Raw genomic sequence first — 12,042 nt, 5'->3', positions numbered from 1 at the left:
TGTATTTCACAGGGTGGGACTTCCTGTGTCACTCAGCATTGGACTTGTATTTCACAGGGTGGGACTTCCTGTGTCACTCAGCATTGGACTTGTATTTCACAGGGTGGGACTTCCTGTGTCACTCGTGCATGTGGGAGCTGGAGAATGAAGACAAAGAAGTCTCTGATTTAAAGAGACAGAGGAGAGAGTATCTATATTCAACCAAGCATGAGTGAAACCAAACTGCTTAGTTCTGCCCAAGGTTGAATTCCCAAGGTTGCTAACTAACACATATGAAGCTGGAGATGCTGGAGATCCCTGTGGGAGCTCCTCGAGCAGTGTGCTGTGTGTGTTGTGTGTGATAGTTGGTCCAACCTCCTTAGGCATTCAATGTGGACTCAACACCAGTGACTCTGCAGACATCTTCAAAGCCTTCAGGACCTAAGTGAGGCTGTTGAGAAACCCAGCTTCTGGGATTGAAAGCTTCTGGGCTCTGTCTCTCCAAGGTACAGACCTCTACGGCTGGACTCTCTGTCCTGTTGTGTAAGCCCGGCTAGTAATACTGGTTTATTATTTGTAAGACATTGGTTCTGTTTCTAGAAAGACCCTTTGGTAATACAGTATGTTTGTCCCAATATACTCAATGTGTGGAACAATGGCTGTCTCTTACAATAAGCACTCAGCAAATGTTCTTTTATAAGGGCGAGGCAATGAATATATCTTCTAAAAGAACACAGGCAAATCCAACAACTAGAAAAAAGTGTCAAGGGCTCTCTCTGAAAGTCTTGAAAATGGAAGAGCTTGTTAGAATGGGGCAGAGGTCTGAAATCGACTGGGTGGGGTAGAGAAAGCCAGCACAATTGCATGTCTGTGTGCCCTAGGAAGCGTTGTGCTAGTTTAGGGGGCTTTGGCCAGGCTTCCAGCAATAGACATAGCAGTTTGGGGAACAAACGGGGTAAGAAATCCAAGTCATTTATTTGAAGAAGAGAGTAGAGGGTTTTGGCAGGAAAATTCCAGATACAGTATATAAGTAAATAGGAACATTTGGCAAATTAGGGAAAAAGAGGACCTTCGGTAAGCCTGTCCTCTCACCAGTTCTGTGGGTGGGATGAAGTGGGTAAGGTGTTCTCTTGGTGTTTCTTTAGCTCTGTACCTTTCACTATCCTCTGATTTCTAGATCTACTAAGCACTGCTCTGCTACACAAAGGCAGACAGCATCCCTTCACTTGCCAAAGTACTGCGGACAATTGGCAGATCTCTGGGCTGCCATGATGGGCATTCTCTACTAGCTCTAACTTCCTCCCATGGTGAGATAGCCACGCCCCTCCCTGGGAGGGGCCTGTTGACCATTCTTGATTACTAATATCCCCTTCTTCCTCTGACCATGGTGTGGCCCATTGACCGCCTCTATCTATGTTTTCCCAAGGACCACACTCACTTTGGACACAGCCAAGGGAAGATTTATTGCTCTTGGGTGCACATGAATGGCTGAAGAATCTAGAGTCTGATGAATGCAGAGAATGAAGGGCAGCAACTATGGTATACACAGGAGCTCGGAAAGAAACAAAGGCAGGTGGGCACAGACAGCTCTTGTTTTGGAAGGTGCCACCTGCAGTGAGGTTCTTTTTTTCCTAGTCATCACTCCATGTGCCAATCTGTCTGAAAACACTGCAGAGATGGACTTACGGGATAGGTCATACGTTGCTGCGACTCAGCTCAAGCCCAAACCAAACATTCACAGGGGATTCTTGCTTTTCCTAACCCAATGTCTCCCATTCCAGAACAGGATTTGAGTTCTACGATTGCAGGGTCTATTAAAGTATTTGGGGCTACCCCGACTCCACTACTCCTCAGTACTCCTTGGCCCTTAATTGAAGGCTCAATATTTAGCAATAAAAAGAATCAAACATATAAATATCAAAATATATTATATAAAACATTAAGCCAATAAATAAAAACCCTGTGTGCTTTATTGATGCTTCATTAATGAATTTGTTGGAAATAGTTTGGCCTTATTTTGGTAAAACTGAAAACTGCCTTGTGCATTAACATAGCAGAGAGAAGCTGAAAATGGTTCTTTCTACTCCTTTCCCCGTCTTCCTCCTCGTTTTAAACATATTTATTTGCTTATTTACAATTTATAATTCTCAATAAAAATAGTCCAAATTATATAGGAAACAGAGGGAGAAACAAAAATAATAATACTGAATAAAAGAACCAGAGGTTTAATAAGAATAAAAGCTACTGATTTTTTTTTAAACTACAGAAGCAGGAGATACTGTAAAAAATATCTCTCTTGGGGTTGGGGATTTGGCTCAGTGGTAGAGCGCTTGCCTAGCAAGCGCAAGGCCCTGGGTTCAGTCCCCAGCTCCGAAAAAAAGAAAAGAAAAAAAAATATCTCTTATTCCAGAATGAAGGTTTCTTCCTGGAGGGAGGGAGAGTCTCCGAGACTAAATTCACAGATTTTCAGACAGGCCAAGTTTCAGTTCAAGTCTCAGCAACTCTCAATGCACTTGGACTTGATCAGTGATGAGCTAATAAATAAAACTAGTTATTTTTTTTAAAAAGCAGAATATACAGGCGAATGACTTTCACGTAATAATCAACTTGTATCTGAGTGAGTGAATAGTCCAGATCTCATTCCTCATCAATGATAATGTTGATACATGATTTTTTTCTTTCTTCTGGAAGAATTAGCTGTTGCAATATCACTTAGCGACCTAAATGTTTTTTCAGGCTTCCAAGAGGTTGTGCAGATGAAAGTTTTGTGTTAGAGTGGACAACTAGTGAATCTGTGTCAAGGATGTAGGCAAGGGTGGACCCTTACTTGGAGGGCCCAAAGCCTTAAGATCAAGTAACACTCCGTATGCTTTGACCATTTACTGCTTTGTAAAGCACACAACATAGCACTGATGATGGACAGGGGCGCGGAGGTGGTGGATCTCAGTGGCCTTATCCACAGGCTCCAGAGAGCCCAGCTCTCCCACTTACTAGGTGGCCAGGAGAACCTCATTTTCCCATAGGCCCCACAAGCACGCCAGCTGTTATCTGTGCATTGTCGGACGGATAAAAGGAGGTGACATGTGGAGTTATGTTTTTGAAGAAGTTACACTTCACAATGATGCCTGATTAATTTTAGAATTGTATGGTTTCTTCATAAACGAGAACTCAAACAATAACCGAGAATAATGGAATCATATAGCTAAAGTGGGCCTTGAAGACCACATCCCTGCTTCACCAACGGAGGTCCTCCCTGCTGGAAATGTGCCCCGCATAGCAAGCCGACCACAGTCGCTTAGAACTCCTCATCTGGACTCACTGTCCATTGTGCATCGCTTTGTAAGCTTCTACTGCATAGCAACGGGGGTGTTTTAAGTAAGGACAAAATGGTCAGCAGAGAGAAGCTCCCCAGGGTGCCCAGTAAGCATTACCTGGTGATGATAATTACAGGACTACACAGAGACTAGGCAGAGACTCCGTTCCTGAAGCTCCCCAGTGGGAAAATGAGTCTTACTCTCCCCTCCCCAGCCTCTCCCTCTCCTTCAGCCCCTCCCCCCACCACACACACATACACACACACACTGTGTGGTCTTTTTCTCTTTTTGTCTTTGTTTCCCTGGCCCAAAAAGCATCGCTGTAGTGAAACCAAGTTACACCCCAGGCGAAACGTTGAGAAATGTGCTTTAGTTAAGCTGTGTGGGAGTTTATGGTCTGAATAGCAGCCTATAGGGCAAACACATAAGTAAGATGGTGCTACATAGATGGGCATGAATTCTATTTCTCTCTTCTGGAACACCCCAGGGCATGCTGGAACCTAACTGTTTATTTGTGGAGTTACTTGGCGTGTTTCCTTCTGGGTTTCCCTTAACTCGGTTAAGAAACTTCTGCCGATCCTCCACAGGGTTACTCAGCATCCCTCCCCTTCAGCAAGGAGACCACTCTTGTTGAGTTTCTGTAAATCAAGTGCCAGTGGGATCCACCCGGGTAGCGTCTCCATCTGTTTCTGTCTGAAAGACACAGGATTTCAGATGTAGACGGGCTCTTTCCTAATACTTGCCCAGCACACTGTAGAGATGACAGAAGAGAGAGAAATCAGGTCCCCAAAATGTGCCACCACCCTTTCGTGACAGCCTGGCTCAAACTCTTGGCTAGGACCTGAGATACAACACTTACATTCCCCGTATGCAATGGAAGGCAAGGGGGGGCAAAGCCAAGTGGGGTCAAAGTGGAAACAACGGACAAACTTCAGGCTTCTTAGTGATTCCTAGATGAGTGGCTTCATGACTTTGGTTTTCTGTTTTTGTTTTTGTTTTTGTTTTATAAATAAGCACCTTTCAAGTTTAAACCATGCACCGGAGGCTGGAGGTGGAATTTAGTTTGTAAGAGAGTTTGTCTAAAATCAACTCAGCCCCATATAACCCAGGCAAGGTGGTCCGCAGCTATAATCCTGACATTGAGGAGGGGGCGGGGGCAAAAGAATCAGGAAGTTCTCGGTTATCCTCTGCTGTGTAGTAAGTCTGAGGCCAGTCTGGGATATATGGGAACCTATCCCAAAAGGAAACGAACAAATAACCACAGAACCAAAAAAGTAGTTCTGATTGGATGTTGTGTCAGACTCTCAGCCGTTCCGGCCCTCTGTGCATCCTCTTTCTGCTGCGTTATCAAAAGATAGCCTTCTGTACTCTACAAAATCCCCCCTCGTTTCCCCAAAGTTTATTTCCTCTTCCTACTGTACCAGGTTACTGCTTTCTGGTTCTAAGCTGATCGACTCCTCCCAGAGACGTTCCCAACGGCATGCTGACCCTTGCTGGGACTGTTCAACATTGCAGTGGAAAGGGCAAATCATAGTTCAGATGTATCCTCACTCTGAGTGCACTGGGCCGCCGTTTACCGTAACAACGTGAATGTGCGCTCATTATCACGTTCAAGGTGATTAGTGTATGGTCTCACATCCAAGAGTGCACTTCAGAGAAAAGAAAGTATAAATGCATGATTGCTTCCTAATAAATTGAGCAACCCCTTAATGAACCGAAAGCAACCTACAGAGAAACTATTACATACGGGCACAGAAACGGCAAACCAGACAACTAGGGAGGAGAAAGAAGGGGGAATGGAGATATTTCCCCACCTTTTATGATTGCTAATTTAGCATCCAAACATACGGGGCACCCTCATTTGGAAAATGTTCATCATGGCTTACCCTACAAGCCCGTATAGAGTTCAGAGTATGGACAAACATCCTCAGAGAGCTATCTCACTGTCTTCTAGGTAAGATACAGGCAATGGAGAGGGGAAGGTTGTCTTAGCTGTGTGAGCAAATGCAGCCATTCGCTCCTGTTCCCATTTCTCTCTCCGTCCCTGTCTGTCCTCTCTGGATTTTACTTGATGAGCATTATCTAAAGTGTTGAGATTGACAAAGGCACCCTAAAGAAAGTAGGTCAGTGTCTTGTTTTTGAAGCATCTTACATCTGCGTCTGATTCCCCAGCCGCCTGATAAATTCAAGTGAATGATAAATGTGAATTAGAAAAGCCTGCGCATTTGATAGCAGGTCATCCAGTAGAAACCTAAGGAAAAAAACTGTGCTGTGCAGAGCAACATCAAAAAATGTTGTATCGAGAACATACAAGAGGAATGTCGGTAAGAAGGGGGACGAGAGCTCTCACTGTGCACAAGGAAGTGCCCACCTGGGCCACACTCAGGCTCCAGATAGTGCTCACAAATGGATGGTTTAAGAGACACAGACCAGGATGGACGGGAAGAGCTCATAAAATGGATGAAACTCAAGTTTGGATTTAAAGGCCATTACTAGGTAAGGATAAATGAAACAAACAAACAAAAACAAAATAAAGCAAGCAAACAAACAAACAAACAAACAAACAAAAAACAGGCCAAAGGCATTGGTCGGGAACATGTGTTTGAGGTCTACTGAGAAAAGTAATAGGGTCTTTGACAAAGTCCAGGAAGGACCATAATTACATGAGCAGTAGGGATGCCCAGAATCTGAAAATCCGACAGCAGCCTAAGGATGGGGACAAACTTCTAAAAGGACAAACTTCTAAAAGAAGACAGTGGCTCCTGGTTGTAGGCTGGGCTGCCCCAGGGGGCCCTGAGAAGGATGACTCAAATTATGCAAATACGAGTGGGTAGCAGAATCAGGACTAAGTATTTTAAAGGCAGAAATTCCCCAGGTTTGAAGCCTTAGCCCACACGCCAGACTTCCCATGGAAAGTGTGTGTGTGTGTGTGTGTGTGTGTGTGTGTGTATGTGTGTGTGTGCTCTTCTACCTACAATGGGATCCAGTTATCTTCCCCTGAGGCTGGGTAGAAATGTACATCTATGTCCATCTACTGCAGCAATCAGAAGGAAAACGGTGACCCTGTGCGGCCTGAAGGATGAGGTCATAACGGGCAGTATGGCTTCACACATCCCCAAGGAAGGATCCTGCAGTTGTCACACATAAAGGCCACATGGAAATATCTGCAGAGCCCTCATCTTCTAAATCTTCTAGCTGAGACCTCCCCTATCACTACCCAGACACCAGACATGCCCACCGTGCCCTGTCCTCATCAGAAAAATCTAGCAGCAAAGACAACGGTCATTTCTTACCAAGTTACAAGTGAGATAACTTGTTCCACGCCATTCTAAACCCAGCGAGTACATCTTGGCCTTCGGAAGCCACCATTCCAACGTTCAGCAAACTGTTTTCCATGAAGGATCAGAGGATACGTATTTTAATCTTATACCTGCTGTCTTTGTGGTATGAATGTAGCCATAGTCAACAAACCCCGGAAGAAACAAGGCTCACAGAGTTCTAGTAATTTCTTTTTTATTTTTATTACAAAAATCAGCAGTTGGCTGAGTCTGGCCTTAAGACCTGACAGGCTAGCCTCTGTCCTAGATTCAGAAGTGTTTTGCAGTAGGTCTTGCGATAATAGCAGTGCCAAATTAGTCCTCATGGCTGAATCAGAAAAACAGAGATGGGGACTAGACACCGTGGCCAGGACTGAGTCACACAAGCAAGAGCAAACCAAAAGTCTAGGGTAGCATATCCTCTCCAGTCTCTACCTCTACTAAACAGTCCCCGCCCCCCACCATGGTCGACACATCCTCGGAGCTATCCTAAGCTGGAATCCTCTCACCCTTCCTCCCGTTTCACTCTGGCCCTAATTGTCCCACATCAGCTCTGTTCGCCACCGTAATCTTGAGGGTTTTCCTACCGGATCAAAGTATAACTGATTTGTAAAACCCAGTCGCCTGTTCCTAAGCGCTCAGAATTCATTTCAGAAAGCGCAAGGGCTCTCTCTGTGCATGGTACGCGGAGCTCAAGGATGGGTAAGAGTGCATCCCATAGTCCAATTCCTATTCCTTGAAACGCCATCCGCCATGAGCCTGAGAAAGTAGCCCCGAGTACAATGGCAGGCGCCTTTGTTCGCGCCTCCTGAGAGCTGGTTGCTGTTGGGTCCTTGATAGCTTTAAGTGCTGATTTCACAATGATGGCGGAGTAAGCTGTACTGAGTTCACAAGTTCACATCACAGAACACACTGAGCAAGAAGCCTTAATGAGCGGCAGGAGGACTGGGAGCGAGCCAGAAGGCTCGCCTCTCCTTCCTCCTGGTTTTAGAGGATTCTCTAATAAGGGATAACTGGGAGAAAAAGGAGAGAAACTCAACTCGGGGTAACAGCGGTAACAGCGGGAGTCCCCCAGCAATCTTCTAAGCAGCTTCCCCAGAAGGCCTCCAGCCATTCCTGGGGACCGGAAGACTTAATGAGCACAACCCTCCCTGCCTGTGGGGCTGAACGCCACCACTAAAGCGCTTTTCGCTCGGGTCCCTGCCCTCTGGGATCAGCCGGCCACTCCACTAGGAGAAAGCAGAGAAGGGAGGAATTCTTGGCAGCCTTGACCCAGCTGTTGCCGGATGAGATAAATATATCCACTTTGTCTTATGTAAGGGGTCACTGAAATGTAGGTAGCTCGAGATGCTAACAAGATGAACTTGAATTTAGTTTCTAGAACAAATGGAATGTAAAGGCAGATACAGGGACAAAGTTTCTGTCCCTTTCCTTCCTCATTTTCTTTCTCTGGCCTTCTTTCTCTGTCTTTCCCTCCCTTCTCCATCCCTCTTCCATTTTCTCTTCCTCCCTCCCGTCTTCCTTTCCTCCCTCTTTCCTCCCTTTTCTATCTTTATTTCTTTTCTGCATCGGAGTCTCTGGTCCAAGTTGGCCTCAACCTCCCTCTGTAGCCGAGGATGACTTCGGTGTCTATGTTTCTTGCCTCCTCCACCCGCCCAGTGCTGAGATTATGAACATACCACCACACCCTCTTTATACAGTGCTAGAAAGAGAACCTAGGGCTTCGTCCTCTACAACGGAGCTCGGTCTCTAACCCTGAGAGATTCTATTGCATCTGTCCACAAAGGGGTCACAAGAACAGGCTGCTGCCACTCCCAAATGTGGACCAGCACCTAAAGATACGTGGGCATTGCAGCAGGAGAGAAACTTGGTAAGTCCAAACTGCCAAAGCAGGGAATCTTTGGGGACGATTTGAAAGGGAGAAGCCTTTCTCTCCTTCTGTTGCCTAACTTGTGATGGATTTATAAGGAAGCAAGACAGTGTTCGCCATGAACCATCACCTCATCTTGGAGGAACTTACATGTTCTTTCAGGAAACACTTGATTAAAAGGTGTTAAGCCAGAGTGAGCTCATGCTCTCAGGTGAAAATGTGTCCAGAAGAATTACTTTGAACTGTAAAAGGCAGGGCTGTACTTCTGCTCTGGGAAACTGCAGAGAGGCCTTCTACACAGTCAGAGAAACTCTAGCAGGGTGCTACACTTAATCCAGATGAGGAAGGGGTGAGCTGGAGAGGCTCACTGATCTCCATCCAGCCATGGCCCCCCTGGGATACCAATACCAAGCCATAGACAAGCCCTGTCCTCCCATCTGCAGAATGGGTTCTAATTAACCATCAGAGACAGACTGCCCAGTCACTGAGGGATCCCATGCAGAAAAGCACTGGGAAAATCTCCATGTGCTCTATAGAGAAATATCATTATTTCTATGACATTCTGTATAACTATAGGCAGAATTCAATAAGGAAAGAGAGAAAAGAGAAACAGGAGTAACCTGGTGGCCATGCGTCTTTATCCCTAAGCGTTCGTGGGTCTAGTAGGCACCTTCTCATTCGAGCATTACACTTCCTTATCTTGGAACAACTGCCCTTGTCAAACAAAGCTTTGAAGAAAGGGAGAAATGGCCTCTGCCCCACTTCATCTACCCTGGGGTAGGAAGAACATCTGTTAGCCGAACATCTGTTATCTCTCTACCTCCCTACCCATTCAAATTCATATCTCTCTCTCTCTCTCTCTCTCTCTCTCTCTCTCTCTCTCTCTCTCTCCTCTTTCTTTCTTTCTTTTTCTTTCTTTCTTTCTTTTTCTTTCTTTCTTTCTTTTTCTTTCTCTCAACTCCCCCCAAACCCAACCCCTCAAAGCAAAAACAAACGAACAAACAAAACCTTCCCCCTACAAAAGCACACACAAAACCAATAGAGCTCATCTTGGGTTGGCCAAGGAGTCCGGAGCGCGAAGCCCGCTGTGGAGCGTGGTGATAGAGCGCGAAGCCCGCTGTGGAGCGTGGTGATAGAGCGCGAAGCCCGCTGTGGAGCGTGGTGATAGAGCGCGAAGCCCGCTGTGGAGTGTGGTGATATACCCAGTCACTTCGTTGGAGAAAATGGGTTCTCTCTCCTAGTAGGTATTGATTGCAAACAGCTTCTTAATTAAGGGTACAGCTTTATACCCTCCTTCCCTCTCTGGAGCACACATTTCTGACGTGTATAAACCGACGTTTTGACCTATCTATGCGTATCTGTGAAGCCATTGTGGTTAAGACTGTGAACCCCTTACCCCCAAAGCAATGAGGGTGTGACTACTGACTACAGTCAATCCTCCTGCCTCTCTTCGACTCCACCCTCCATTCCCAGTGACTCCATCTTTAGGCATAGAAGGTCTGGTTTTTGTCAATATAGATTTGTAAAATGAATTGAATTATACCTATCCCTTCCTTGCTTCCAAATGAATGAGGCTTGGACTATGATTTAGTTATTTAGCTTTTCTCAGTTCCTGGGGGAATTACCCCTAGTCTAACTTTCTATAAGCTAGACTGTCTACTTCCCCAGTGCTGCTCCTCCAATACTCGCTGTTTGTATCTTCCTGGGCTATTTCTGCTTCTCCAGCTTGTCCTCCTTGGGGTTCATTTCACTCAGGCATGCGCTCCTAGTCCATCATATCTCATGGAGACCTTCAGTTCTATCCCACTCTTCCTCCCTCCTTCCTCCTCCTCCTCCCCCTCCTCCTTCCTCCCCTTCCTCCTCTCCTTCCTCATGGTTCCTACCTGTGACTCCCAGCCTGGTAACTGAAACCCCACCTCTTTCTATTCTCCCCAGTAATTGGCCACAGCTATTTTTATTTAACCAATAGTTTAAAATTGGGGAGCAAGGTTTACACAACAAAGGCTGTTATATTTGGGAATTCACTTGGCTTGGGGTAGCCAGATCCTGGGGTACAAAATTTAGCATTTGAATACATAGCACCACCAGACCAAACCCCAACATAGATTGGTCTCAGCTTCCAGAATTTCATGTAAATGCCTTCCTCACTGTGCCTTTCTTTTCCAGCGTGGCCTTTCACAATTTTTTAACTGTCTTGAGATTCACGCGTGTTGTTCCATGACTGATACTTCATTTCTTCTCATATATGAACAGAATTCCACAGTGTGAACACAGCATACTTCATCCTCTCGTTTCAGCATCTCGTTTCAGCTTTGTATCTTCCTTAGGATAAGTCAAATTTCCATGAAATTTTGTGCCCGTCTTTTCATGGATATTGTCTCACCCTTTTTGGACAAATGGGTTGGGAGCAAAATTCCTGAATGACACTGCTGCTCTACGTTTAATGTTTAAAGGAACTGACAAGCTGTGTAGAGGAGTTATTGACAACCTAGAGCAATCAGGTCTTGAATGTGTAGCTACCTAACTGGATGGACAGAGCTGCTAGCTGGACGGATTTCAGAAGGATGGCACCGAGCATCCCGTCTGCTCGTTTTCCGTCTTGCAAGCTCTCCACATCTTTTGAAGTACTTTGTTGGTTGTATAACTGAGACCGAGGACTCTTTCTATATTCTGAGTGAGTGCACATCAGTTATAAACACCACCGGACATACAGATAATTAAAAATAAAACCCATCTGAAAGAGTGATTTTGCTGTCACATGTAAGAAAGCTTTATTTCACCAAAGATTGGGAAGGCTTTCATCTGCACCGTCTTCCTGAAATTCCACAGCTTCAGGTTTCTCCTTTAGGGCTATCATGTGATTTTTATTTTTATGAGATGCTAGGTACAAGTGACAAGAGGCTTTCTCCAGTTCTGCACTTCTGTGAGGGCTTCTTCTGTGAGGGTTTCTTCCGTGAGGGTGTTTCGACGTGCTAGGTGGTTTGTGGTTTCATCACATTCGTTAACTGGTCAAAATACAAATCTTCATGTGAGGACCCTGACCGGCAAGGCCATCACCCTAGAGGTGGAGCCCAGTGACATCATCCAGAATATGAAGGCCAAGTGCAGGAGAAAGAGGTCATGCCCCCTGACCAGCAGAGGCCCGTCTTCGCAGACAAGCTGATGGAAGATGGCCTTGCCCTTTCTGATTACAACATTCAGAAAGAGTCGACCCTGCCCCTGGTCCTCTGTCTGAGGGGTGGTTGTTAATTCTTCAGTCTGTATTCCTGGTGGGCAGTGATGGCATTACTTTGCACTCTAGCCATTTGCCCCAATTTAAGTTTAGAAATTACCAGTGTCAATGACAGCTGAACCTCTGTTAAAAATGTTAATAAAGGTTTTGTTGCATGGTAAGAAAAAAAAGATGCTGGATATGTGTCAGTCTCCTCTTCCTCCTCCTCTTCCTTCTCCTCTTCTCCCTTCTCTTCCTCTTCTCCCTCCTTTTCCTCTTCTTCCTCCTGTTCTTCCTCCTCTTCTCCCTCCTCTTCCTCCTACCTCCTCCTCCTCTTCCTCCTTTGTCTCT

The 12,042-nt window shown here is 45.6% G+C and overlaps 1 long non-coding RNA gene across 1 annotated transcript; it reads left to right on the top strand.

The window, feature by feature from the left end:
- Window positions 1–7,517: 7,517 nt before the first annotated feature.
- Window positions 7,518–11,226, top strand: LOC134486382 (uncharacterized). Its single transcript, XR_010065228.1, has 2 exons — window positions 7,518–8,480; window positions 10,647–11,226. It is a non-coding gene; the product is annotated as an uncharacterized LOC134486382 (long non-coding RNA).
- The last annotated feature ends 816 nt before the right edge of the window (window positions 11,227–12,042 follow it).

The sequence above is a fragment of the Rattus norvegicus genome, chromosome 3, assembly GCF_036323735.1.
Source record: "Rattus norvegicus strain BN/NHsdMcwi chromosome 3, GRCr8, whole genome shotgun sequence".
NCBI classification, from domain to species: domain Eukaryota; kingdom Metazoa; phylum Chordata; class Mammalia; order Rodentia; family Muridae; genus Rattus; species Rattus norvegicus.
Note: the sequence above shows the minus strand (reverse complement) of the source record. Positions and strands in the feature narration are given on the sequence as shown.